Source organism: Chiloscyllium punctatum, chromosome 29, assembly GCF_047496795.1.
Source record: "Chiloscyllium punctatum isolate Juve2018m chromosome 29, sChiPun1.3, whole genome shotgun sequence".
Taxonomy (NCBI): domain Eukaryota; kingdom Metazoa; phylum Chordata; class Chondrichthyes; order Orectolobiformes; family Hemiscylliidae; genus Chiloscyllium; species Chiloscyllium punctatum.
In genome coordinates this window covers 25,899,928-25,925,818 of record NC_092767.1, presented here as the reverse complement: position 1 = coordinate 25,925,818, position 25,891 = coordinate 25,899,928, and the positions used below count along the sequence as shown (strand labels likewise).

General features: G+C 43.6%; 5 non-coding genes across 5 annotated transcripts; all 5 read left to right on the top strand.

Moving 5' to 3' along the window:
• Positions 1–1,583: 1,583 nt before the first annotated feature.
• On the top strand, positions 1,584–1,665 carry trnas-uga (transfer RNA serine (anticodon UGA)). The gene has a single exon. It is a non-coding gene; the product is annotated as a tRNA-Ser (tRNA).
• A 1,625-nt stretch (positions 1,666–3,290) lies between these two features.
• On the top strand, positions 3,291–3,372 carry trnaf-aaa (transfer RNA phenylalanine (anticodon AAA)). The gene has a single exon. It is a non-coding gene; the product is annotated as a tRNA-Phe (tRNA).
• A 2,062-nt stretch (positions 3,373–5,434) lies between these two features.
• trnas-cga (transfer RNA serine (anticodon CGA)) lies at positions 5,435–5,516 on the top strand. The gene has a single exon. It is a non-coding gene; the product is annotated as a tRNA-Ser (tRNA).
• Positions 5,517–7,595: 2,079 nt separating this feature from the next.
• Positions 7,596–7,677, top strand: trnap-agg (transfer RNA proline (anticodon AGG)). Its single transcript has one exon. It is a non-coding gene; the product is annotated as a tRNA-Pro (tRNA).
• A 2,079-nt stretch (positions 7,678–9,756) lies between these two features.
• On the top strand, positions 9,757–9,838 carry trnas-aga (transfer RNA serine (anticodon AGA)). Its single transcript has one exon. It is a non-coding gene; the product is annotated as a tRNA-Ser (tRNA).
• The last annotated feature ends 16,053 nt before the right edge of the window (positions 9,839–25,891 follow it).

Sequence of the window (25,891 nt, the reverse complement as noted above, 5' to 3'; positions counted from 1 at the left end):
AGAGTGATGCAGGAAGTGTCGGCGGGTCAGGCTGATAGTGATGCATACAAAGACCAAATATCCAAGGCTCACTGTAGTGCTGAATAGCGAGACTTCTCAAGGCTAAGACAAAAATCAATAGTTCGCATCCTGGTCAAAATTCACAATGCTTCATTCTAAAATTGTCCTCTCCTGCTTCTCGATTCACCAATGAGGGAACAACATTTAATTGCACCACCCGGTTTATCTCTTCAAATATTTTGCAACTCGAAATGAGATTACCTCTCTTGTTTTGAAACTGTTAAAAAAAGACCGGATTTGCCCAATTTCAATTCACAGGACTAATGTTCATCCATGATATCAAGGCTAATCGCCATTCGTGATATTCCTCATATGGCATTAGTATCTTTCCTAAATTGCTCATAATTCCTCATACTGTAGTCCAAGTGCGGTCGAACTGAGCCACAATACATTGGAAATAATGCTTTGTTCTCCTGCTCTGAAATCCTTCTGCAGCTTTCACAACAGACTTCTACAACTGCTACTAGACTTCATTGACTTATTAAACAGTTCTCCAAGATGCAATTCCAAAAATCTGTACATCAGACTTTCTACTTCAAACCTTCGATAATAATCTCCACACATTTCCCTCCTGACAAGTGTGATGAAGTCAAATCGTTGCTATTTATTAAATCATGAGGGACATGGATAGGTTGACTCACCAAGGTGTTTTCCTGCTGGTGAGGAAGTCAAAATTTAGAAAACATTGTTTTAGAATTAGTTGGTAAGGATTTAAAAGGGACGTCAGGGGCAACTTTTTCAGTCGTGTCCAGAATGAGCTGCCAGAGAAATTGTTGGAGACTAGTACAACTGTAACATTTAATGGCATCTGGATGGATATATGAGTAACAAGGTTTAGAGGGTTGTGGGCCAAATGTTGGCAAATGGGACCTATTAATATAGGACAACTGTCCACCATGGTCAAGTTGGAAAGAAGGGCCACTTTCCATGTTGTATTGTTCAAGGACTTGATGACTCTAGAACAATCGCAAAAACATTGCAAATAATTCCATCAAGACGATTTCAAGTTCCAAATCTTCGGTCAATCTTCCTCTCTTGTGCTCACAAGTTCATTACCTGATGTCAGAACTTACGGATTAGTTTCTGGATCCCTTTCTGTAAATTGGTTCTGCATTCTTTCTAATTCCGATTTTTTTTTAACGAATGTAGCTAGTGTTTATGGACTTAGCATCAATATTTCTAATACCATATTTCGATGAATATTAAAACACAACAGCATATCTACTTTGGCACCAGATGACGAGCAATTGAGTCAAAATTGATCGGACGCAGTGAGACAATGATCCTCTCTTCGTGTGGTGTACATCCGTGACTCTATAATTCAATGAAGAATCATTCCCACAACTTCAGCTGTGTCAGGATCTAGTTTTCGGTGAAAGCCTGTCAATCTGCTAAGGTAACGTTTGTCTGGGTCTCTGCAAAGGATTCGGCGACATCTTTGGGTCTTGACAATTTGTTCTTCAAACAAATTACGTATTTCATGAATTCAGTTTTTTACTATGAAAATTCGCAATGAGGATGCAGCTGTGATGGCCGAGAGGTTAAGGCGTTGGATTTGAAATCCAATGGGTTCACCCTGCGCAGGTTCGAATCCTGCTCACAGAGTTGACTCTTTCAAAAGTCATTAATTACTTTGCAGAATTTGGATTTCGTGGAGCTTGAGCTTTGCATTCAAATGAAAGTAGAGTTTTAACTGTGAAGAATCAGAAGTAATTTCAAGATGTCTAATTGAATAAATTATCTGTCGAGACACAAAAAGCCATCAACTTCCAACACGAATCAGTTTCCAAACATTGGTCGAACTATCGTGAAATTTGGATGTTTGGGAGGCGGGCGGGGGGGAGGGGGTGAAATTAAGCAAAACAAGAAGCAATGCAATACATTTCCCTGCAGGTGATGAGTTTTTTTTAGGATCAGTTGAAAGTCAAGCTGAGAAAGATCAACCTAATTTAAAGCTGACTCTCAAGGCCAATTATCTATTATATCAGCAGTCAATGAATTAGAAAAAAAGAGTTACAAGTCGCTGTGCAAAGGTCACACATCTGCCCCATTATTGTGCCATTTAAGAACACAGGATAAAGTCATTGATATTTGCACTGGGAACATTAGGACACACGAGACTTTGGGCCAAAGTTGGAAACTGCGACTGGAATGATTGGCTCTCTGATTAGCCGCGATGCACACAGGTGGAATGGCCTTTTCCCACTTTGTAAATCTACGAAGACAAGTTGAAAATAATCTGCAAGGAAAATGTTCATAAAGGGTGTTTTATTTGCACCAAATACGACAGTACCTATCGCCTTGTCTTGTTATTTACTTGTGAGGATTCGATACTCTCAGAACCGTGACCCGGATCGTATTCCGGCTCATGGAATGCTGGTATTGTCCAGCTAACATGTCGGTGTCCCAGTACTTCTGCCGATTTTCCGATGCTAGCAGGTCATTGGTTTTGTCCAAAACATGATGAATGTTAACATAATACGAATAGCTGCAGTTGCTGGAAATCTGAGCCAAAAACGAAAATTGTTTGCGGAACGCAGAAAGACTGGCAACAGAAACATCGACTTTCCTGCTCCTCGGATGCTGCTGTGCTTTTCCAAAATTTTCTGATCTAAAATCAGGTTTCCAGCATCTGCAGTCCTCACTTTTGCCTAGTTCCTTCAGTGTCGCTGGTTCCCATTTCAAGAACTCCATATCTAGCGGTTTCATGTCTGTACCTCCATGCTGTCGAGTTGAAGAGTGAAGAAAAGTTACTCACCCCCTCCATCTCTGGGGTAATTAGGGGCTGAAAGTGAATCGTATCACATTGAAGTGTATCGACAAGCGACTTAATCTCTGTCTTTTATTGGGAACCATCTCTTTCATTGTAACCATCAGGAAAGACCATTTCGTTCGCTAAAAAGAGAAATGAATATGTCACTAACCTTTGTTTGTTTCATGGCCAAGAATACTCAGATCAATAGCTCCCTTGATTACCTCTGCTGGTCATGTTCGCAAAGAGGTCTAGCAAATTGCCAAGTGTGATTTTCCTTTCAATAAATAATGTTGAATCAATTTTGCTGCAAATATCTTGTCCTAACTTTGTGCTTTTCTTCTTTTACATTGGTGTCTCGCACCTTACAAATGACAGCAAAGGTATAAATGGAGATGGAAACATGTAACTCAAGTCAGCGGCAGCTTTCAATGAGATCACGGCTGATTTGGTCAATGCTCAGGGGGCGGGGCTGTCTGTAGTCATGGCCGAGTGGTTAAGGCGATGGGTTAAAAATCCATTGGGGTTTCCCCACGTAGGTTCGAATTCTGCTGACTACGTTATGAAGGCTTTCCTGCTGGAACTATTCAAAGTTCAGAAAGCCTGTTTTGCAAACCAGGCCTGTAATTTGATTAGACTTGAGAAACTCGAGTTCTTCATCAGAAATGCTCCACATTTGAAACATGATCTCTGTTTCTCTTTTCAGATACACTGCTCGACACATCGGGTTTCTGCTGTTGTTATTGAACGCCCTGAGCAGAAGTGCTGCTTTTCATTAGATTCCTTTCATCCCTTGTCCTCTGTTCTCTGACTCTGGTCATTGGCAACACTTCCTCCTGCTCGTCAGAGTGCTCATTCCCCACCGCTCCCTCTCCCATCATTACAAACGACCGCAGGAAATTGCCACTTAACCATCTTTGTTCCAAAGTGAAACTCACCAGCCTAGGAACTCTCTCCACCAAACGGGACTTCTCATCCCTGGACATGGTGCAAGCCAGAGGATTGTGAAGAGTTACTGTGAAATTATTGTCAGTTGGCAGTTGGAAAAATGTTTAGGAAGCAAACCATATAATTTAGGCTCCAGCTTTGGAAATCTTGAGAAACCCTTTGGGAAATGGAATCATAGGAGATTGAAGAAGTGTAAATTGTCAGTCCGAGTAGAGGAAGGGACATTGACTCTGATCTTCTCGGCACAGGAACTGATCTGAGACATTGAAAGAATTCTCGCTCCCGTACGCGAGGAATACAAACTTCATCTGGACTGTGGGATAATGAAAAACTCTGGAACACTCAAGACAATATCCAAATATTGACTGAGATCACTACAGTACGAGTACTATAGATGGGTCAGTTTTTGTCCACTTGTGTGCGGGAGGGCTTCCTGACACACTGTGTAGACATGCCTTCAAGGGAAGAAGCCACTTTCGATTTAGTACTGGGTAACGAGCCTGGCCAGGTTTTAGATTTGGAAGGAGGTGAGCACTGTGGAGACAGCGATCACAATTCTCTCAGGTTTACTTTCGTGATGGAAAGGGATAGGTGTACTCCACGGAGCAAGAGTTTCAGCTGGTGGAAGGGAAATCACGATGCAATGAGGTAAGATTTAGGAATCGTAGAGTGGGGTGAGCACATTAAAAATGTGGAGCTTATTCAAGGAAAAGCTCCTGTGTGTCCTAGATAAGTATGTACCTGTCAGGGAGGGAGGATTACTTGTGAGGACTCGATACTCTCAGAACCGTGGCCCGGATCGTATTGGGCTCATGGAATGCTGGTATTGTTCAGCTAACATGTCGGTGTACCAGTACTTCTGCCGATTTTCCGATGCTAGCAGGTCATTGGTTTTGTCCAAAACATTATGAATGTTAACATAATACGAATAGCTGCAGTTGCTGGAAATCTGAGCCAAAAACGAAAATTGTTTGCGGAACGCAGAAAGACTGGCAACAGAAACATCGACTTTCCTGCTCCTCGGATGCTGCTGTGCTTTTCCAAAATTTTCTGATCTAAAATCAGGTTTCCAGCATCTGCAGTCCTCACTTTTGCCTCGTTCCTTCAGTGTCGCTGGTTCCCAATTCAAGAACTCCATCTCTTGCGGTTTCATGTCTGTACCTCCATGCTGTCGAGTTGAAGAGTGAAGAAAAGTAACTCACCCCCTCCATCTCTGGGGTAATTAGGGGCTGAAAGCGAATCGTATCACATTGAAGTGTATCTACAAGCGACTTAATCTCTGTCTTTTATTGGGAACCATCTCTTTCATTGTAACCATCAGGAAAGACCATTTCGTTCGCTAAAAAGAGAAATGAATATGTCACTAACCTTTGTTTGTTTCATGGCCAAGAATACTCAGATCAATAGCTCCCTTGATTACCTCTGATGGTCATGTTCGCAAAGAGGTCTAGCAAATTGCCAAGTGTGATTTTCCTTTCGATAAATAATGTTGAATCAATTTTGCTGCAAATATCTTGTCCTAACTTTGTGCTTTTCTTCTTTTACATTGGTGTCTCGCACCTTACAAATGACAGCAAAGGTATGAATGGAGATGGAAACATGTTCCTCAAGTCAGCGGCAGCTTTCAATGAGATCACGGCTGATTTGGCCAATGCTCAGGGGGCGGTGCTGTCTGTAGTCATGGCCGAGTGGTTAAGGCGATGGGTTCGAAATCCATTGCGGTTTCCCCACGTAGGTTCGAATCCTGCTGACTACGTTATGAATGCTTTCCTGCTGGAACTATTCAAAGTTCAGAAAGCCTGTTTTGCAAACCCGGCCTGTAATTTGATTAGACTTGAGAAACTCGAGTTCTTCATCAGAAATGCTCCACGTTTGAAACATTATCTCTGTTTCTCTTTTCAGATACACTGCTCGACACATCGATTTTCTGCAGTTGTTATTGAACGCCCTGAGCAGAAGTGCTGCTTTTAATTAGATTCCTTTCATCCCTTGTCCTCTGTTCTCTGACTCTGGTCATTGGCAACACTTCCTCCTGCTCGTCAGAGTGCTCATTCCCCACCGCTCCCTCTCCCATCATTACAAACGACCGCAGGAAATTGCCACTTAACCATCTTTGTTCCAAAGTGAAACTCACCAGCCTAGGAACTCTCTCCACCAAACGGGACTTCTCATCCCTGGACATGGTGCACGCCAGAGGATTGTGAAGAGTTACTGTGAAAATATTGTCAGTTGGCAGTTGGAAAAATGTTTAGGAAGCAAACCATATAATTTAGGCTCCAGCTTTGGAAATCTTGAGAAACCCTTTGGGAAATGGAATCATAGGAGATTGAAGAAGTGTAAATTGTCAGTCCGAGTAGAGGAAGGGACATTGACTCTGATCTTCTCGGCACAGGAACTGATCTGAGACATTGAAAGAATTCTTGCTCCCGTACGCGAGGAATACAAACTTCATCTGGACTGTTGGATAATGAAAAACTCTGGAACACTCAAGACAATATCCAAATATTGACTGAGATCACTACAGTACGAGTACTATAGATGGGTCAGTTTTTGTCCACTGTGTGCGGGAGGGCTTCCTGACACAGTATGTAGACATGCCTTCAAGGGAAGAAGCCACTTTCGATTTAGTACTGGGTAACGAGCCTGGCCAGGTTTTAGATTTGGAAGGAGGTGAGCACTGTGGAGACAGCGATCACAATTCTCTCAGGTTTACTTTCGTGATGGAAAGGGATAGGTGTACTCCACGGAGCAAGGGTTTCAGCTGGTGGAAGGGAAATCACGATGCAATGAGGTAAGATTTAGGAATCGTAGAGTGGGGTAGGAAACTGTAGGGGGTGAGCACATTAAAAATGTGGAGCTTATTCAAGGAAAAGCTCCTGTGTGTCCTAGATAAGTATGTACCTGTCAGGGAGGGAGGATTACTTGTGAGGACTCGATACTCTCAGAACCGTGGCCCGGATCGTATTGCGGCTCATGGAATGCTGGTATTGTTCAGCTAACATGTCGGTGTCCCAGTACTTCTGCCGATTTCCCGATGCTAGCAGGTCATTGGTTTTGTCCAAAACATTATGAATGTTAACATAATACGAATAGCTGCAGTTGCTGGAAATCAGAGCCAAAAACGAAAATTGTTTGCGGAACGCAGAAAGACTGGCAACAGAAACATCGACTTTCCTGCTCCTCGGATGCTGCTATGCTTTTCCAAAATTTTCTGATCTAAAATCAGGTTTCCAGCATCTGCAGTCCTCACTTTTGCCTCGCTCCTTCAGTGTCGCTGGTTCCCAATTCAAGAACTCCATCTCTTGCGGTTTCATGTCTGTACCTCCATGCTGTCGAGTTGAAGAGTGAAGAAAAGTAACTCACCCCCTCCATCTCTGGGGTAATTAGGGGCTGAAAGTGAATCGTATCACATTGAAGTGTATCTACAAGCGACTTAATCTCTGTCTTTTATTGGGAACCATCTCTTTCATTGTAACCATCAGGAAAGACCATTTCGTTCGCTAAGAAGAGAAATGAATATGTCACTAACCTTTGTTTGTTTCATGGCCAAGAATACTCAGATCAATAGCTCCCTTGATTACCTCTGCTGGTCATGTTTGCAAAGAGGTCTAGCAAATTGCCAAGTGTGATTTTCCTTTCAATAAATAATGTTGAATCAATTTTGCTGCAAATATCTTGTCCTAACTTTGTGCTTTTCTTCTTTTAGATTGGTGTCTCGCACCTTACAAATGACAGCAAAGGTATGAATGGAGATGGAAACATGTTCCTCAAGTCAGCGGCAGCTTTCAATGAGATCACGGCTGATTTGGCCAATGCTCAGTAGGCGGCGCTGTCTGTAGTCATAGCCGAGTGGTTCAGGCGATGGGTTAGGAATCCATTGGGGTTTCCCCACGTAGGTTCGAATCCTGCTGACTACGTTATGAATGCGTTCCTGCTGGATCTATTCAAAGTTCAGAAAGCCTGTTTTGCAAACCAGGCCTGTAATTTCATTAGACTTGAGAAACTCGAGTTCTTCATCAGAAACGCTCTACATTTGAAACATTATCTCTGTTTCTCTTTTCAGATACACTGCTCGACACATCGGGTTTCTGCAGTTGTTATTGAACGCCCTGAGCAGAAGTGCTGCTTTTCATTAGATTCCTTTCATCCCTTGTCCTCTGTTCTCTGACTCTGGTCATTGGCAACACTTCCTCCTGCTCGTCAGAGTGCTCATTCCCCACCGCTCCCTCTCCCATCATTACAAACGACCGCAGGAAATTGCCACTTAACCATCTTTGTTCCAAAGTGAAACTCACCAGCCAAGGAACTGTCTCCACCAAACGGGACTTCTCATCCTTGGACATGGTGCACGCCAGAGGATTGTGAAGAGTTACTGTGAAAATATTGTCAGTTGGCAGTTGGAAAAATGTTTAGGAAGCAAACCATATAATTTAGGCTCCAGCTTTGGAAATCTTGAGAAACCCTTTGGGAAATGGAATCATAGGAGATTGAAGAAGTGTAAATTGTCAGTCCGAGTAGAGGAAGGGACATTGACTCTGATCTTCTCGGCACAGGAACTGATCTGAGACATTGAAAGAATTCTCGCTCCCGTACGCGAGGAATACAAACTTCATCTGGACTGTGGGATAATGAAAAACTCTGGAACACTCAAGACAATATCCAAATATTGACTGAGATCACTACAGTACGAGTACTATAGATGGGTCAGTTTTTGTCCACTGTGTGCGGGAGGGCTTCCTGACACAGTATGTAGACATGCCTTCAAGGGAAGAAGCCACTTTCGATTTAGTACTGGGTAACGAGCCTGGCCAGGTTTTAGATTTGGAAGGAGGTGAGCACTGTGGAGACAGCGATCACAATTCTCTCAGGTTTACTTTCGTGATGGAAAGGGATAGGTGTACTCCACGGAGCAAGGGTTTCAGCTGGTGGAAGGGAAATCACGATGCAATGAGGTAAGATTTAGGAATCGTAGAGTGGGGTAGGAAACTGTAGGGGGTGAGCACATTAAAAATGTGGAGCTTATTCAAGGAAAAGCTCCTGTGTGTCCTAGATAAGTATGTACCTGTCAGGGAGGGAGGATTACTTGTGAGGACTCGATACTCTCAGAACCGTGGCCCGGATCGTATTCCGGCTCATGGAATACTGGTATTGTTCAGCTAACATGTCGGTGTCCCAGTACTTCTGCCGATTTTCCGATGCTAGCAGGTCATTGGTTTTGTCCAAAACATGATGAATGTTAACATAATACGAATAGCTGCAGTTGCTGGAAATCTGAGCCAAAAACGAAAATTGTTTTCGGAACGCAGAAAGACTGGCAACAGAAAAATCGACTTTCCTGCTCCTCGGATGCTGCTGTGCTTTTCCAAAATTTTCTGATCTAAAATCAGGTTTCCAGCATCTGCAGTCCTCACTTTTGCCTCGTTCCTTCAGTGTCCCTGGTTCCCAATTCAAGAACTCCATCTCTTGCGGTTTCATGTCTGTACCTCCATGCTGTCGAGTTGAAGAGTGAAGAAAAGTAACTCACCCCCTCCATCTCTGGGGTAATTAGGGGCTGAAAGCGAATCGTATCACATTGAAGTGTATCTACAAGCGACTTAATCTCTGTCTTTTATTGGGAACCATCTCTTTCATTGTAACCATCAGGAAAGACCATTTCGTTCGCTAAAAAGAGAAATGAATATGTCACTAACCTTTGTTTGTTTCATGGCCAAGAATACTCAGATCAATAGCTCCCTTGATTACCTCTGATGGTCATGTTCGCAAAGAGGTCTAGCAAATTGCCAAGTGTGATTTTCCTTTCGATAAATAATGTTGAATCAATTTTGCTGCAAATATCTTGTCCTAACTTTGTGCTTTTCTTCTTTTACATTGGTGTCTCGCACCTTACAAATGACAGCAAAGGTATGAATGGAGATGGAAACATGTTCCTCAAGTCAGCGGCAGCTTTCAATGAGATCACGGCTGATTTGGCCAATGCTCAGGGGGCGGTGCTGTCTGTAGTCATGGCCGAGTGGTTAAGGCGATGGGTTAGAAATCCATTGGGGTTTCCCCACGTAGGTTCGAATCCTGCTGACTACGTTATGAATGCTTTCCTGCTGGATCTATTCAAAGTTCAGAAAGCCTGTTTTGCAAACACGGCCTGTAATTTGATTAGACTTGAGAAACTCGAGTTCTTCATCAGAAATGCTCCACATTTGAAACATTATCTCTGTTTCTCTTTTCAGATACACTGCTCGACACATCGGGTTTCTGCAGTTGTTATTGAACGCCCTGAGCAGAAGTGCTGCTTTTCATTAGATTCCTTTCATCCCTTGTCCTCTGTTCTCTGACTCTGGTCATTGGCAACACTTCCTCCTGCTCGTCAGAGTGCTCATTCCCCACCGCTCCCTCTCCCATCATTACAAACGACCGCAGGAAATTGCCACTTAACCATCTTTGTTCCAAAGTGAAACTCACCAGCCTAGGAACTGTCTCCACCAAACGGGACTTCTCATCCCTGGACATGGTGCAAGCCAGAGGATTGTGAAGAGTTACTGTGAAAATATTGCCAGTTGGCAGTTGGAAAAATGTTTAGGAAGCAAACCATATAATTTAGGCTCCAGCTTTGGAAATCTTGAGAAACCCTTTGGGAAATGAATCATAGGAGATTGAAGAAGTGTAAATTGTCAGTCCGAGTAGAGGAAGGGACATTGACTCTGATCTTCTCGGCACAGGAACTGATCTGAGACATTGAAAGAATTCTCGCTCCCGTACGCGAGGAATACAAACTTCATCTGGACAGTGGGATAATGAAAAACTCTGGAACACTCAAGACAATATCCAAATATTGACTGAGATCACTACAGTACGAGTACTATAGATGGGTCAGTTTTTGTCCACTGTGTGCGGGAGGGCTTCCTGACACAGTATGTAGACATGCCTTCAAGGGAAGAAGCCACTTTCGATTTAGTACTGGGTAACGAGCCTGGCCAGGTTTTAGATTTGGAAGGAGGTGAGCACTGTGGAGACAGCGATCACAATTCTCTCAGGTTTACTTTCGTGATGGAAAGGGATAGGTGTACTCCACGGAGCAAGAGTTTCAGCTGGTGGAAGGGAAATCACGATGCAATGAGGTAAGATTTAGGAATCGTAGAGTGGGGTAGGAAACTGTAGGGGGTGAGCACATTAAAAATGTGGAGCTTATTCAAGGAAAAGCTCCTGTGTGTCCTGGATAAGTATGTACCTGTCGAGGGGAATGTCTGACTTTAACCGTGCCCCACCTTGACGCTCCCCTGTGAAGTCCTACCGGGACGTCGCTTCTGTGCTTCCACATTTGAAACTTGCATTTGTCCTATTATCCACCACAACGGAGACTTCTATCGCTTTGGGGGTGTCTTTCTGTGTGTCTCCCTTTGTGGGTCAAAATGAGCATGAGTTCCTCAAAACAGTTACAAGTCGCTGTGCTTTTCCATGAAACGGACAAAGGTTCATCACATATTTATTTCTTGCTGGCAAAACAAAGCCTTTTCTGATGCTCACAATTAAAGAGATGGTTTGCAAGAAAATAGGAAAATTAAGTCACCAGTAGAGTAATCAATTACCAAGATATCCCTCGTGATGTTTTATGGGACATGTGGGATTTTTTTTTGATTTTGGTTCTCCAAACGTTTTTACAATAGAACCGAGAGTTTTCGATGGGAAGTTAAGATCACGCATGACTACTGCCATTTTTGTCACTCACACGCATTTTTCCCCTTGTACGATTTATTTCGCTTTGTGGTTACTGCGAGTGGGCTTGTAAACTACACATGCTTGTGAGTCCATTCCTCATTGTTCCTCAACACCAGCCAAACAGACTTTACATCCTTATTTCCTGAATCAAGGTAATTCTCTAACCATTGCATAAATGTCATTAAAACTTCGGTATTTCACAGGCCTCTGTATATCATCTTTCAATATCAATTGATCTTTTACTGTATTGCAGTTGTGCATAAGAAGAGAAAAATGAAATGGAGAATGGTGGACCTACGCTTCATACACCCGTTATTGAAGCGAAAATGCAGATTTCTGCCTATAAAACGATCGTGGAACCATGTGCCGAAACCTCAGGAAACACAGAATAAGTGCAGTGCCACAGGGCATGTCAAGGACAGCACGAGAAGGACAACAGAAATGCTGCTCTAAGCTCCTATTTTGAATGTATTTCTCAATGAGCAATAGAGTGTGACATGTGTTCCATCAGGAGTTACCTCACACAAGGAAGTAACCAGTGCTGCAGACTGTCATATCATCCAAATTCCAAGCCCTGGAATCAGAGACATTCAATATTCTGTGCATAACTGCAAGGAACAGCTGTCCAAGGCGTTTTTACAGTCCAGATGAAATTATGAATGCAGCTCTCTAGTTGTCAGCCTCTTTCTCCTATGTCGTGTTTCGTGCAGTCCATGCGTGGAATCTCGTCAACCACGTTTGAACTGCACATGATGGGGTATTGGGCCTTGTTTTCTCGTGAGTTGTTGTCTGAGTGAGGCCCTCGGTTTCTGTGCTGTTATATGTCCGAGTGTTCGGAGGAATCTGGATATCATTTTCCAGAATTTGTTTTTAACACAGGGAAGCATGATTTAAAAATTACCTCATACCAAATCCACGTTGCAAACTTTGTATGCCATGCATTTGCGAATGAAGGTGGGTGGATATTGGTTCTTGGCAAAGACTTTGTGTGGGCGTCAGTCCAGCAGTCCCTAGTAGCAATACGTACAAACGGCAGGGGCCACACATTCGGCTAGAATAGCACAACAATAATAGGACAGGGCAAGCAGAAGACAGGCAGACAATTCATGGAAGCAGGGCACTCATCCACGGATTCCATCCGTTGGGCCCAATCTGCAATCCCAACAATCGGCAGCAGCAGGAATGAAACCAAATGCATTTGTACCAAAACATGAGAGCAGCGCTTCACAGGAACCTCTGCAGCGCTGAGAATGTCACCCAGAAAGGGACGAAAAGTCTGCAAACCATCTTCCTAGCGTCACCGAACTTTTCAACAAGAACTCCAGAAGCATCCGAACTTCACATCTTTCTGCTCCAAAACACTCCGCTTTTCCACAACAGAGAATTGCACACTCAACTACCGCGTGTAAGATGAGAATTGCAGCCCCTACGACCAAGGGCGGCAGTAAGAGCGAGGGGAAACAGCTGCCACTGTCATTCCACAGCTACAAACGCTCTCTTTGAAAGGTACATTATCGTATGAATGTCGGGGCAGCAGTAGAATAGGGGAACTAAACAGCCTGCGCTGTGTATTCATATTCTGGACAATGTGAGTTGTTCACAGTTTTCCCTGAAAGTGAGTGGACGTCGTTATTTCACCGCTGTTGTGAAGCCAGATCCTGCACTGAGTCTGCTCCCTCGTTTTTTGTTGTTGTGGCTAAAAGGTGGGCAATCGCAACGTGAAACTTTGTTATATTTCTCTCATTTCCTTCATTACTGTCCTGGTGAGGGAGGCTGGAGATTGGCTCGCTCGATCAGATGGAGGCACCAGCGCATTGTTGACCTAATTTAATCGAGAATGTAATTGGTCATATTCACTTTGCATGGTATATTTTTCTGTTTTGTTTAATGTTACTTGAGCACTTTCTGTTACTTGGCAATGCACTAAATCTCCAGAATGTCGGGAAGCTCCGTTTGGAATTGCTTCGGTGTTATTTGTGTGAGCAGCTCTTGACATACACGTCTCGCACTGCCCCACAGACAGAAGTAATGAGTTTGCGTGTCTGATAATGACTCTGCCTTTTGAGTTTTGCACCTGGTCCACGTTAAGAGCTGTCAGTTTTTGGATTCACTGGAGAGTTAAGGGGATAACACGATTTGTGAGGTTTTTTTTTAGTCAACGAAATTATTTGATGGAGAACTTGGGAATGTATCAAGGAGAATGGTCATTGTCTGTAAATGTCTGGAAAACATTCCTCTCTGTGTCATTTCAAAACATTACGCCTCAAGAAAAAAATAAAATTCAAACACGCTGACTTAGTAACAAACAGCATGCGTTTTTGCAAGTGGTCTATTCAAACTGTTGTCAGGTACTGGAGTGTCACAGAATTACCGAGCACGGAAGCAAACCTTCCTATCCACCTTGCACCTGTTGAACAGATGACCGTAACTAACCTAAACATATTTGTCAATATTTGTCCCTTATCTCTCCGAACAATTCCTGTCTGCATACCCATTTAGATTCCTTTGAAGTGTTGTGAGTGCACCAAACTCTGCCACTAAATGTTGCAATTTATTCCACACGCACAAAAATGTCTGTATTAAAAACAAGTGTCGCTCACGTCCCTTTCAAATTGTACGGCTCTCACATTAAACCTATGCTATCTCACTGTAAATTCATGTGACTTCTGAAAAAATGTAGATTGACTATGTTCTCTGTTCGTCTACCTCATGATTTTGTAAACTTTTCCAAGAACATCCCTCAGGCCTGAAGCTCCGGGGAAAACTGTCGAAGAATATTTAGCTTCTCAATAATGTCCACACCGTGCAAACCTTTCAAATCGTTGTAAATATGTTTTTTAATTATGCTAAGGTATATATAGAAAGTGCCAGGGGAAATTGCCTGAAGTGAAGCGATGCTGAAACATTAGTCTTGACAGGTTTGGCGCTTAATTTTCGTCAGGGAGCGTCGCCGAGTGGTTTAATGTCGGTAAAAGCAACAAATGCAGATGCTGGAGACCAGATTCAGGATTAGTGGTGCTGAAGAGCGCAGCAGGACAGGCAGCATCCGAGGAGCAGTAAAATCGACGTTTCGGGCGAAAACCTGTATTCCTGATGAAGGGCTTTTGCCTGAAACGTCGAGTTTACTGCTCCTCGGATGCTGCTTGAACTGCTGTGCTATTCCAGCACGATTAATCCAGAGAGGTTTTATGTGCTGCGTTTAGGATCCAGTCTCTATTGCGTCGTGGGTTTGAAACCCAACTTTGCAATAGAACAACTGCAGGCAGCTTTTTATGACAGAGCTACGCAGGTCCTGCTATTGCTTTATGGGTGTGTTTGTTAATCCTCGGGTTTCTCACCCTCTCTGCGATAAACACGGGAACATGAGCAACTGATTCTTAAAATAATGAGAACTACTGCTCTCCACATCCTCTCGATCACTGTGCGTTTGGATGTGTACACGCACAATTTTGCTGCCAGTTGCTGTGTCTCAAATGGTCAGAGCATTTGGCTGAAATGTTGGTTTTCCTCGCCCAAAAAGAGCACAGAGCATCAAATATTTCACATCAAGTATTGAGAGCGACCATGTGCTGACAATACAACCACGAGAACGCATCCATGATTGACCCTGAGTCCGCAATGAGTGAGACGGTCACGTGCAGCAAAATGTGACCCCACTCTCTACAAGCCCCTGCTGCCAACAGAAAGGGGCCACTGCAGTTTCAATCAGCGGCTTCCTGCCCAGCCCTGGGACACAGCTCATGGAAACTCCTTCCTCAGGAACGGCTGTTACCGTGTGAAAGGGTAAAACATTCTAATTCAAACTGGAAATGGCTTCAGAAGATTGTTCCTGTTTTTAAAACATTTTATAATCAGAATTCCTTTCTCGAATATTAGAAGTGGTAAACTTTGTAGGCAAGTCGAACAAAGAAAGTGTTGATTGTGAGGACTATGTCTCTTCAGCAGATGGGATTCCCTACACTCTAATCAGAAATGATTTGGTTTCCTGAGGTATTTTCCCGATTGATTTGCAGTCTGCCAGAGTGTCTGGGAATCACTTCGGTGACCTAAGGATCAGGCTCAAAATTTGAAAATATTAACAGAGAATCGTAAATCCAGGGGCAAGGCCAAAATGGATTGTCATGGTCTGAAGGAATAAATCTGAGAATTGAAAGACTTGGATAATGTTATTTGCAATGGGGAGGAATGAACGAGATTTTTGAAAATTGTCGTGTCAGCTGAATGAAACTCAGTATGAAATGATAAATTAACCAACACGAATCCTATCCTGGTACGCTCAGTCGGTAGAGCTTGAGACCTTTAATCTCAATGGTGTGGGGTCGAGACCCACGCAGGGCGCTGTTGTTTGTTAATAGGTTTGCCGCTCTCCTTTAATGTTGCAAGAGCAAAATCGCTCGCTGAAGCTTGTTTTGTTTACACATTTTTTCCTCCGTTTTTGATCATCTCTTGGTTTCTGAGTGAAAACTGTCTCCACTGTACTGCAGGTGCAAGAGACAAAGTTATCAGTTCAGCTGAATATGCTATAAACGATGTCCCTTCCAAAACGTGAGGTTCCATTCCAAACCTGCCCCAACCAAAATGTCCAGAGACGTCGAATGCGAATGGCCACATGACAGTGACAGCTGCATGTCAAATGGTGCTGCAATAGAATTAAGTGAATTAGAATGCTCTGATGGAAACCGAATGGAAATCTCCCTGAAATTTTCCCAGTTCACTCGGTAAATGATGCTGTTGTGTACCCACATGTGTTTACGTAATGGACAGCTTATTGTCAGTAACAGGGGTGGGGGTGATGTGCAGGATAGTGAGGTTTCTGTGTGAGTTAGAAGTGATTTGTTCGAACAGGGAATTCAAACGTCCACAGAGCAGACATAGCTGATTGGTCCAGGATCAGACTTTTCCCTTCTGTTTCAGTACCAACAAAAGAAATTGCGGGAAAATCTCAGCAGGTCTGGTAGAATCTTGGAATGGAAAACCGAGTTAAGTCTTCAAGACCAGTGACACTTATTACTCCATGTCCATCTCCGTCTACCTTTTCATTGAATATCTCCTGACTCTCAACTTTATACTCAGTTTCTCTTTTATTATTCCATCTCCAAACATTCTTCCAGTCTCAAAATTTTATAGCAGAACTGTTCCATCTCTCACCTCGCCGGGTTATGAGCGGAGGACTTCGAAATGCACGATTAACTCTGTTTCTATTTCCTAAGATACTGGATGGTCGGAGACCAGAAGGCATCGGAGGACTGTTAGAGCTTTCAGCCCGTCTGGTCTGCCCGCCATTCGGTCATGACTCATATCGTTCCCAAACCAATTTTCAGCCTTCTATTTGTGACACTTAGCTCCCCTGAATTTAGGATCCAGTCTTTTTGCGAGAGTGTGAATGAAACTGTCCCAACCGTCTCCACATCTGCTGGCAGCTGTTACACCGTATCTGTGTGTGATCGAGCTCAATTTCAGTCCCACACAGCAAACACGTCTGTTCTGAGCAATGCAATCCCCTCTGCATGTTCAGATCGATCGGGTCTCTGACCCCACGGTTTTTCTGCGAGGCAGTAGTTAGCTCACTCACCACCCACGGCAAGGACCGGTGCTTCAAAATGTGGGGACAAAGGACGATAGGCACAAGAGTTTGTACAGGTTAGGTCGAAAGGGTTATTGTCAACTTCAGTGGAGTCCCTGCTTCAGAGTATGGGTTTGAATCGCCCAGGCCTGGATAAAATTCCAAGTCAGGAAATGAAGATTTATTTCTCTTCTTGTGGCTAATCTGAATGAAAACCATTTTCTGCTTCAACAGAGAGCACAGACCCGGTTCTGCCAGAAGGAATCCAGTGATTGATTGCAAACAACTGGAATCATAGAGTCATAGAGATGTACTGCAGGGAAACAGACCCTTCGTTCAAACCTGTCCATGCTGACCGGAAATCCCAACCCAATTTGGTCCCTCTTACCAGCATATGGCCCATATCCCTCCAAACCCTTCCTACTCATATACAATTTCAAATGCCTCTAAAATGTTCCAATTGTACGAGCCTCCACCACATCCTCTGGCAGCCATGGCAGCACATACACGAATAAATCGTCACTGCAAATCCCCTCTAAGGGTCTCGCCTTTCTAAGCTGAAACTATCTCGCTGTTCATTCAATGGCGCTACGTCTAATTCTTGGAACTCCCTCCCTATCGACATCATGGCTGTATCACTGTGTTGAGCACTTCGAGGACTATGTAACGTAACTTACCATCTCAATCTCTTGAGTAATTATGGTTGGGCAGTGAAGCCTATCCCAAAGAGTGACGTGCATTCTCCAGAATTGCGTTTGAAAAAACTGCAGTTTCCAAGTGGACATCCGAAAGTGGTCGGGAACAAAAGTAAAGTATCGAAGGGAAAGTAGGATAAACTGAAAGTCAATGATGACTGAGATGAATGAGGCTGAAAGTGAGTGAGGAGCTGTTGGTACAAGGATCAATGTCAGTGCTAATGGTTTAGCCCTTACTGCCCACTGTTAACACCAATTCACACACCACTCCTGGTAAATTCACCACAATTACCCTGGTCTCTTGGTATGAGTTTCCCTCTGTGCATATTCAGGGGTAAATCGGCCCCGAGAGGATGAACGCATACTGTTTATCCTGTCAGGTTAAAGAGGTGAAAGCATCAGTTTGAAATCAAAGCAAGAAGAGATTGCCTCTTCCTGTACATTTTCAGTGGACAGTCACCAGCTGTTAACTTCTTTCCTGCACAAGCGGACGTTGATATAAATTCTCATCGAGCAGCTTTATTACAGAAAGGTGGTCCGAATAACTGTGATCAAATATTTCATTAAATGCCCTTATTGATTTGAAGAACCGTGTCTGTGGTTTCGTCAGTTAAATCATATGGTAATAAACAGACGTTAATGGTGTCAAATGTTCTGTACATTGAAAGTTCATTGTTTAAACTTCTTGTTAAAGCCGTATTGTTTATCTAACATCACGAAAGTAACGGCTCACCATGCTTCTTGTGTTTGAGCTCAGACCGTTATTATTTCGTGCTACCAAGCCCTACCTCCTGATGTGGACCCATTAGTCTATGTTCTATCCTGCTAATTCAACGCAGAGTTCTTTTTACTCTGTTCGACAAGGATTTGTCTATCTCTTCTACTATTATTCTCCGTCCGTCTTTTCAAGTTTTTTGGGAATAATGAAGAGACGCAGGAGACACTGCAGACTTGCAGGACAATGTTGTAGTAATAACGCATCCAATGAGATAATAGCTCTTATTGTCCGCTGTTACCATTCATTGATTTTTGGCAAACGGCAATGGCATCATAGAAATCCTATAATTGGAGTGAAACTGCTTTTTTTTCTGGTCTATTATGAATACTATTTAGAATTGTAAAAGCTAATAACGTTTTGAGTGAACAAATGTCACCTGATCTCAGACCTAAGTAACACAGACATTACTTGGAGTCTGTGAGCCCAGTTCTACACACTCTGGCCGGGGGTCGGAGAAAGCCAAGGAACAGCCTCCGATTTTAACACTTTTCCAAGAGTAGAAATGAAAAATTAGGGATATTGACAGAGGAAATCCCCCATTGCTACAGCAGTGAGACCACTGAGTCCTGAACAGTAGACTTCCACGGAAAGTGAAGTATGGTGCTGTATGTTTTTTTCATTTGTGATCATTTTAGCTGCACATTCAGTTTATTTCTTTCTTCCATTTCTGTCAGCTTGGAAAAGGCCTTTCCGCCCATCTGCAGTGCGGGTCATTGGACATTCATCTTTTCGAGTCCAGGAGCTACTATTTCTTGGAGGACCTTCTGCACTGCATCTCGGGTGGGGTGGGTGCGAGGCTGTACCACTATATTCACCTGTCTATAGACATCGGAGAAGGGTCTATCTATTCCACACCACCAGGCTTCCTCATCGCTCTTCTGAATCTTGGTTATTATTACCCTTGCCAAGGCACCTCCTTCTTTGATAACAGGAAACCGATATCCCATGTCAGGTGTACCTGTAGCCGTGATGGATACTACTCAATGCCAGTAACTGGGTACACAAGGATCTCTGTGTAAATATTAATTGCCTTATTTATAGTCGTCCTGGTTACCAAACGGGCATGGGTGGCATGTAAAGGTCAACTTAACATCCTTGGTTAAGATTACCGTCTGCTGTTGTATCCCAGACACCCCTGCCTTCACGACTCGTCCTGCCATGCAACCCCATATTTCTATGAGTCTTCTAATCATTACTTACACTTATTTGGATCCGGTGTTGTCCGATGTCTCCTCAAGGTCAACTACACGTTTGCAACGGCTGGCGTGTATCAACGTGGCTCTTTCGGCGATCTTAACAGCTGTCTGTGTTGTAGGGAGCCCTTGGAACGGTCCCAACCAGCTCTTCGCCTTCATGCTTTTGCTCCTGAAGTCTTTCACCACTATCCAGGCTTCAGGTTCTAGATTGTGCATCTTCCCTTCTGCTGATTGGGGTCGTGCTGACCTTCTTTTGATTCTGTATTTTAGACAGAAGTGTGGAGAGATTTATACCGTAACATAATATCTCGTCCTCACAGTGGTCTGTTATCTGTTCTAAAATCGGTCTTGGCCTATTCCTGTATTGGGCCACCTTCCAAACAAAATCTCAAACGTCCTAATATTTACCCTTCCTCTCCTTCATATATATTAGCACAATTGGAAATGCCTTTGTCCATGTCACCTCTAGTTCCTCACAACATTTTGCCAATAAATTTTTAAGGATAGTTTTCTCTCTTTCCACTGCCCCACCGCTCGCTCAGTGATAAGCACAATGTTGCCTCACCTTTATTCCCAAGTAATCACTGATCTGCTGTAGGGAAATATTTATAAATGGCTTTCCATTGTCGCTGCTTAGCCTTTCAGGATGCCCCATCTCGGAATTATTTCAGTTAGCAAAGCCTTGGCTACTGCACTGGCATCCTGTTTAGACATGGGAGCACTTCCACCCCATGGGAAAACATCAAATATTACCAGACAGTGCCTTTTCCCTTCGCTGGGTGTTAGTTGGGAGTAGGGGTGTTCTGCCTGATTCATTTGTATTCCCCTCCCCACATTATTAGTGGCACAGATAACACATTATTCACCTTATTTTTATGAGTAATGAGTAAATTCCTTTCTGTACCAGCATGCTGAAATATCGTCGTACATCCCCACTTTTGACACATGGTCTTTACCGTGTGTTACTTTGGCATAGAAAGGGAATAAAGATCGTGGTAGACAGGGTTTCCCACTGGGGCCACACCACACCCATTCCCTCATTCTGCACCCTGCCCTTGTCCATTCACGCTTCTCCTTCGATGTGGCCTGAGACTGTAACTCCCATAAGTCTGCTTTGGATTACAAATATGTGACATACACATGTCAAACTCATCACTTGGCGGCTGATTGGCTGCTGTCCTTGCCGCTCAGTCTACATTTTCATTGCCTTGAGAACTTGAATCATAATTATTCCTGTGGGCTTCACATGTACATACAGTGATTGATTTAGGCAATCGGACTGCTTTCAGGAGGTCAGAGATCAGGCCATATTATATGATTGGCTTTCCAGTGGAGGTCAAGAAGCCCTTGTTTTTCCACAGGGATCCAATATTATGTACAACCCCGAATGCATATCTGTTGTCGATGTAAATATTCACTGTTCTTCCTTCGGCCAATTTACATGCCTCAATCAAGGCAATCAGCTCTGCTGCGTGCGCTAACAGATGAGAAGGAAGTGATCCCGCTTTGACTACCTCGTGGGTAGTTGCTACAACATACCAGACACTGGCCTATCTCTTTGCTTCTGAATGCTGACCTATCCACAATAAAACCCCGTATCCAGATTCTAAATTGGTGAATCCTACACGTCTGCTCTCGGGCTTCAAATGTCATTAATTACAGCGACACAATCATGTGGGTCTCCCTCTCCTTCTGTGGGGAGAAGTCAAGCAGCATGAAGGACGTTACATCGCTTTATTGTCAGGTTAGGCTTCTCCAATAGCATAGCATTGTATGTGAGCCAACGTGCAGCCGACAGGTGTGCTGTGTTTTGCTCAGAAAGCAGTAAGGATACTGCATGTGGGACCAGTCAGTTTAATTCAACAAAGCCGACTATGTCCCTGGAAGCTACAACAGCCTTTTCAAATGCAGGCACGACACAGAGGCATTTATGCAATCCTGCCGTTACGGGATCTAAGTTGAGGTGAAAAATAAGCTACCGGCCTCAATTTTCTACACAAAATTCTGCATCAGCACAAATGTCATGCAGGCACGCTTCTCATCCACTGTTTGTACAAAAGGCTTGTTTGGATTTGGAATCCCAGTATCGGTGTAGTTTGGAGTGCCATTTCAATTCAACAAAGGCACTCTAGGCCTCAGGGGTCACTGCAACGGACTCTAGCTCTGCAAATCTGAACCATGAACTATGACACTTTTAGGCGCCTAAAGGTTTGCGTAATGCAGGTTAAACATTCTAAGTAGGATCACATGACCAAAAAGGATAACAATTGTTTCTTCATGTGAGGATTTGAATTTTGCTGGTTTGCTTGAACTCTGTCCTGACCAATGGCCTTTCCTTGTTCAGATATTAAGTGACCTAAGAACTTCAACCGTTGTTCCACAAGTTGTAGTTTTGCGAGACTAGATGGCAGAGCATCGTAAGCCTACCTTTCTCACATTGTTTCTCTGTTGATGCTGCGATTAAGCATTCGTTTACATACTGCAGAAGCGCTGACATCCCCCCTCCCCCCCTCACCCCCTTCCCCGGTTAAAACAAGAGTCTCAAGACTCCTGTGGAGAGCCTCGTTAATTATGGTGGGGACTCACAGTAATCTTGAAAATGTCACGTGAAAGTATACCATTTGCCTTTGAATGGAAAAGTGAACCAGAATTGACTGTCGGCGTGTAACAAGGCATTTGCTAAATCCACAATATACAGCCATTTACATCCAGCGGAATTTGAGCCAATATAATATAGGGGTTCGGAACATTTGGAGTGTGCGGAACAACAGCGTTTTGATAACCTGCAGGTCATGAACAAACCTCCCGATTCCCCCGATTCACCTGGAATGTTTGCCTTTTTGAACGAAAAAAATGGGATTATTCACGGGGGATTATCACTCCAGCCTATAAGAGAGATTCAAAGACTGGAGTAATTCCTTGCACAGCCTCGGGCTTTAACGGCTCTTTTGCTTTGCCAGGACTATACTCAGACTTCGGGGTTATTCTTAAGGATTCGTTTGAGCCCCACATCGTGTTTGCCTTTTGCCCTGAAATCAGTTGGGACCCTTCTTAATCTTGGGTCCGAGACATCTACCATAGGTAAACGCCAGACGACACTCCTGCCGGGGATTACCTGGACTGCCCTGTCTGCCTGAGTTAGCCAATTTAGTTTCTTCCTATACGTCCTTATAACTGCATTGAATCAGATACCCACACCGATCCTGAAGATACAATCTTGCATTTTTTTGTGCCTGTAGTACCCATGGTCTCAAATTCTGACACCTGTCGCTGGATGCCTTCGCCAATGATCCGTGAGGAAAAGAGCCTTCCACATGAAAAAAAGGGTTTACTTACCGTCACAGATACTTAAAAAAGTTTAAAGTGACAGCACATCTGTGATCATTCCAATAAAATTCGCACAATAACAACTGATCTGGTTTAACCAATCTCCTGAACCAATCCTTCTCTTATGATTTGTCAGGACCATCGCGGTGTATGTTTGCTGTGCAGTGCAGCATAGCTCTAGCAAGAAAATCAGTGTTAATGGGATTAACATGGCTACTTGCTTCCTGGGTAAGTGAATCGCTCACGGAAACTATCGCTCTCTGACATGCATCAGGGGTCGTGATTCGTATTTTCCAGCCTGCACTGTTAAATCTTCTTTTTGTATTACCTGCAAGCCCATCGGGGTACTGCACAATCGGACCCCAGTCTCACTATGAGATCCCGAGACATCAGACTTAAAGTACAGAATTCCGATAACAGAAATGAGAATTGCAATGTTTCCCCATTACTGGTTTTGCACAATAGGGGTGAGGTAAATCTCTCTCGTGTCACGACTCCTGATGCGCCCATTAAGTTCAGGAAGCTTCCGTTCATCTTTATTTGCGTTGACTCTCTGAACTGCCTTGATTTATGAACTGAATATGTTGTCCTTGTATCTTCCAAAAAAGTAAGAGGTGCACCTTCCACATATAACATGGATGTAAGCATTGACTTATATGCATCATCGTTGTACTGAAAATATAGTTCATGCTTCGCAAACTCAGTGTTCAGTATAGAAGTGGGACATGTTTCAGTGCCCATAAGGTTAGTAGTAGAGATGAGCATAAGCGAGTATTCGTTGCCAAACATAAAGCAAAGAGGTTTACCTGTAACTTTGGGGCTGCCCACCACCTCAGCCTTCCTCCATTAGTCACCCTGCTGCCCAGCCTCCAGGGCAGATTGAGGCTCTCTGGGCGTGCGCTGCCTCACTCAGTGGTCCATTGCTCTGCAAACAACCCCCCCCCCCACCCAGATTTACAACTGCCAGCCCTTCTTTTCACGCAGCACCTCCTTCCAGCGGCTGGGCGACCATTTGCATCATCGTAAACTGAGCTTTAAATGTTTGCTGTTCCATCTTTAATTTCCGTTTTTCCTTCTCTTGGACAAGAAAGTTTTCAGCATGTTGCGCGTGGAGTTCCATCAAATTCAGGTTTCCCGTGTCCCAGGTAATACATTGGCAAGACGCCTCATGTAATGGGCGCCTGATAGCTTTTGCATATTCCCTTTAAAGTACAATTCGCTTCTTCTTATCAACACTTCAAGGTCAGTGGCCTGAAACATTCGAGTTCCTTTCCAGATATGGAGTTGTTTTTTTCTAATTCCTTGGCTGTTGATATGGTAGTTTGCTGGCCTTGTAAGTCTGCTATTAGTTCGGTTTAAATATGCATCGATTTTCTTTCTGTCTGCAACACTTGCCTTCTGCAAAGTCAGGCCCTTACTTTTTTTGTTTCCCTGTGCTTTTATTGGTTTCAAAAGAAATGTTAATTTTCCATTACAATGGACATCACATTATTTTCACAGGTCGGTGCCACATCGAGGGCCGAAGTGCCTGTACTGCACCACAACGTTCTATGTTGTGAGATACATTTCCTGCTGGTTTCTGATGTCTCTCCTCACTGTGGAAACTTCCAGACACATCTTCCAGTGATTTGTGTGCACTTCATTCAATCCAGAAAACTGGAGTTCCTGCTGAGAATGTGATCTCTCTACAATGGAGAGAGGAAAACAGAGTCGGTGACAAAGCTGAGATCACTTTAGTTCTGACCAGAATCAACAAAAATTACCCCAGTCTTCCAGGGTCCTGCCACTTTATGATTGCATTGTGTACCCAAGCCATCATACCAGTCTCTGGTCTGCTGCAGATCTTCTTCAGGGCACAGCGCAAGCTGGAAGATCGGGCAACTCATTTTCTACTGAAAGGCCATGCAGATTTCAGGACCCAAAATCGAGTTCAATCATTTTGGATCCTGTCCGCCCTCTTCCACATTTTTCACCCACCCATACATCCCATCAGTTCCGAACACGAATCATTGGACTCAAAGCGTTCACTGTCAAGGTAATGAACGTGAAATTCTGACATTTTGAAACTTACTCTGGATTCTTGCGACTTTACTAATTAAACTAAAATTCAATTTGCCCTTGCATAACATGATTAATTTTTCACTATTTATAAAAAAAACCATGCCACATGCCCTTGGATGTAGTGATGTAGAAGATTGTTGACGTTGTGTACAGTGTGGGTCATTGTGTCGTAAGAACATTTCAAAGGATGCTGGTGCAGTACCGGTGAATCGAATTCTCTGATGAATTGATACCGATAGAAGGAAAATCCCAGCACAGATGCGACATAACATTGCCTATGATCAATGCAGGAAGCCACGGTAAATGAACACAGAATTCAATTATGCCTATTTTCACCACATTTGACTGTTCATTTTCCTGAACCAGATGCTCCATAATCGATGATCCATCATCTCTATAACCTCCTCTGCGCTGTGTTTCAGTTCAGATCTTCAGTAAAAAAGGAGTAATTGGTTTGAGAGGCCCAGTGGTAAGATCAGTAGCCATTGGTCATCAGGACACGGCAGCTCCAGTGGTGCAATTCGTCAGTTTGATGTAATTGCACGACAGACTGGAAGTGCGTAAGGTGCCAAAGTTGCACATTTGGTTCTCGCCAGGTGTTGGTTTTACTGATAGTGACCACAGATGATTGCAACTTCAAGCTGAAGAACAGTTCAAACACCGAATATTACACCGCAATAAAGTTCATTTTGGCCCTAACGTTGCATTGACCTGTGATACCAATCTGACTAGTATTTTACCATCATAATCCGCAAGTTTATACAATGACCATTTCATTGCCCTGAAAGTTGTTGAGTCTAC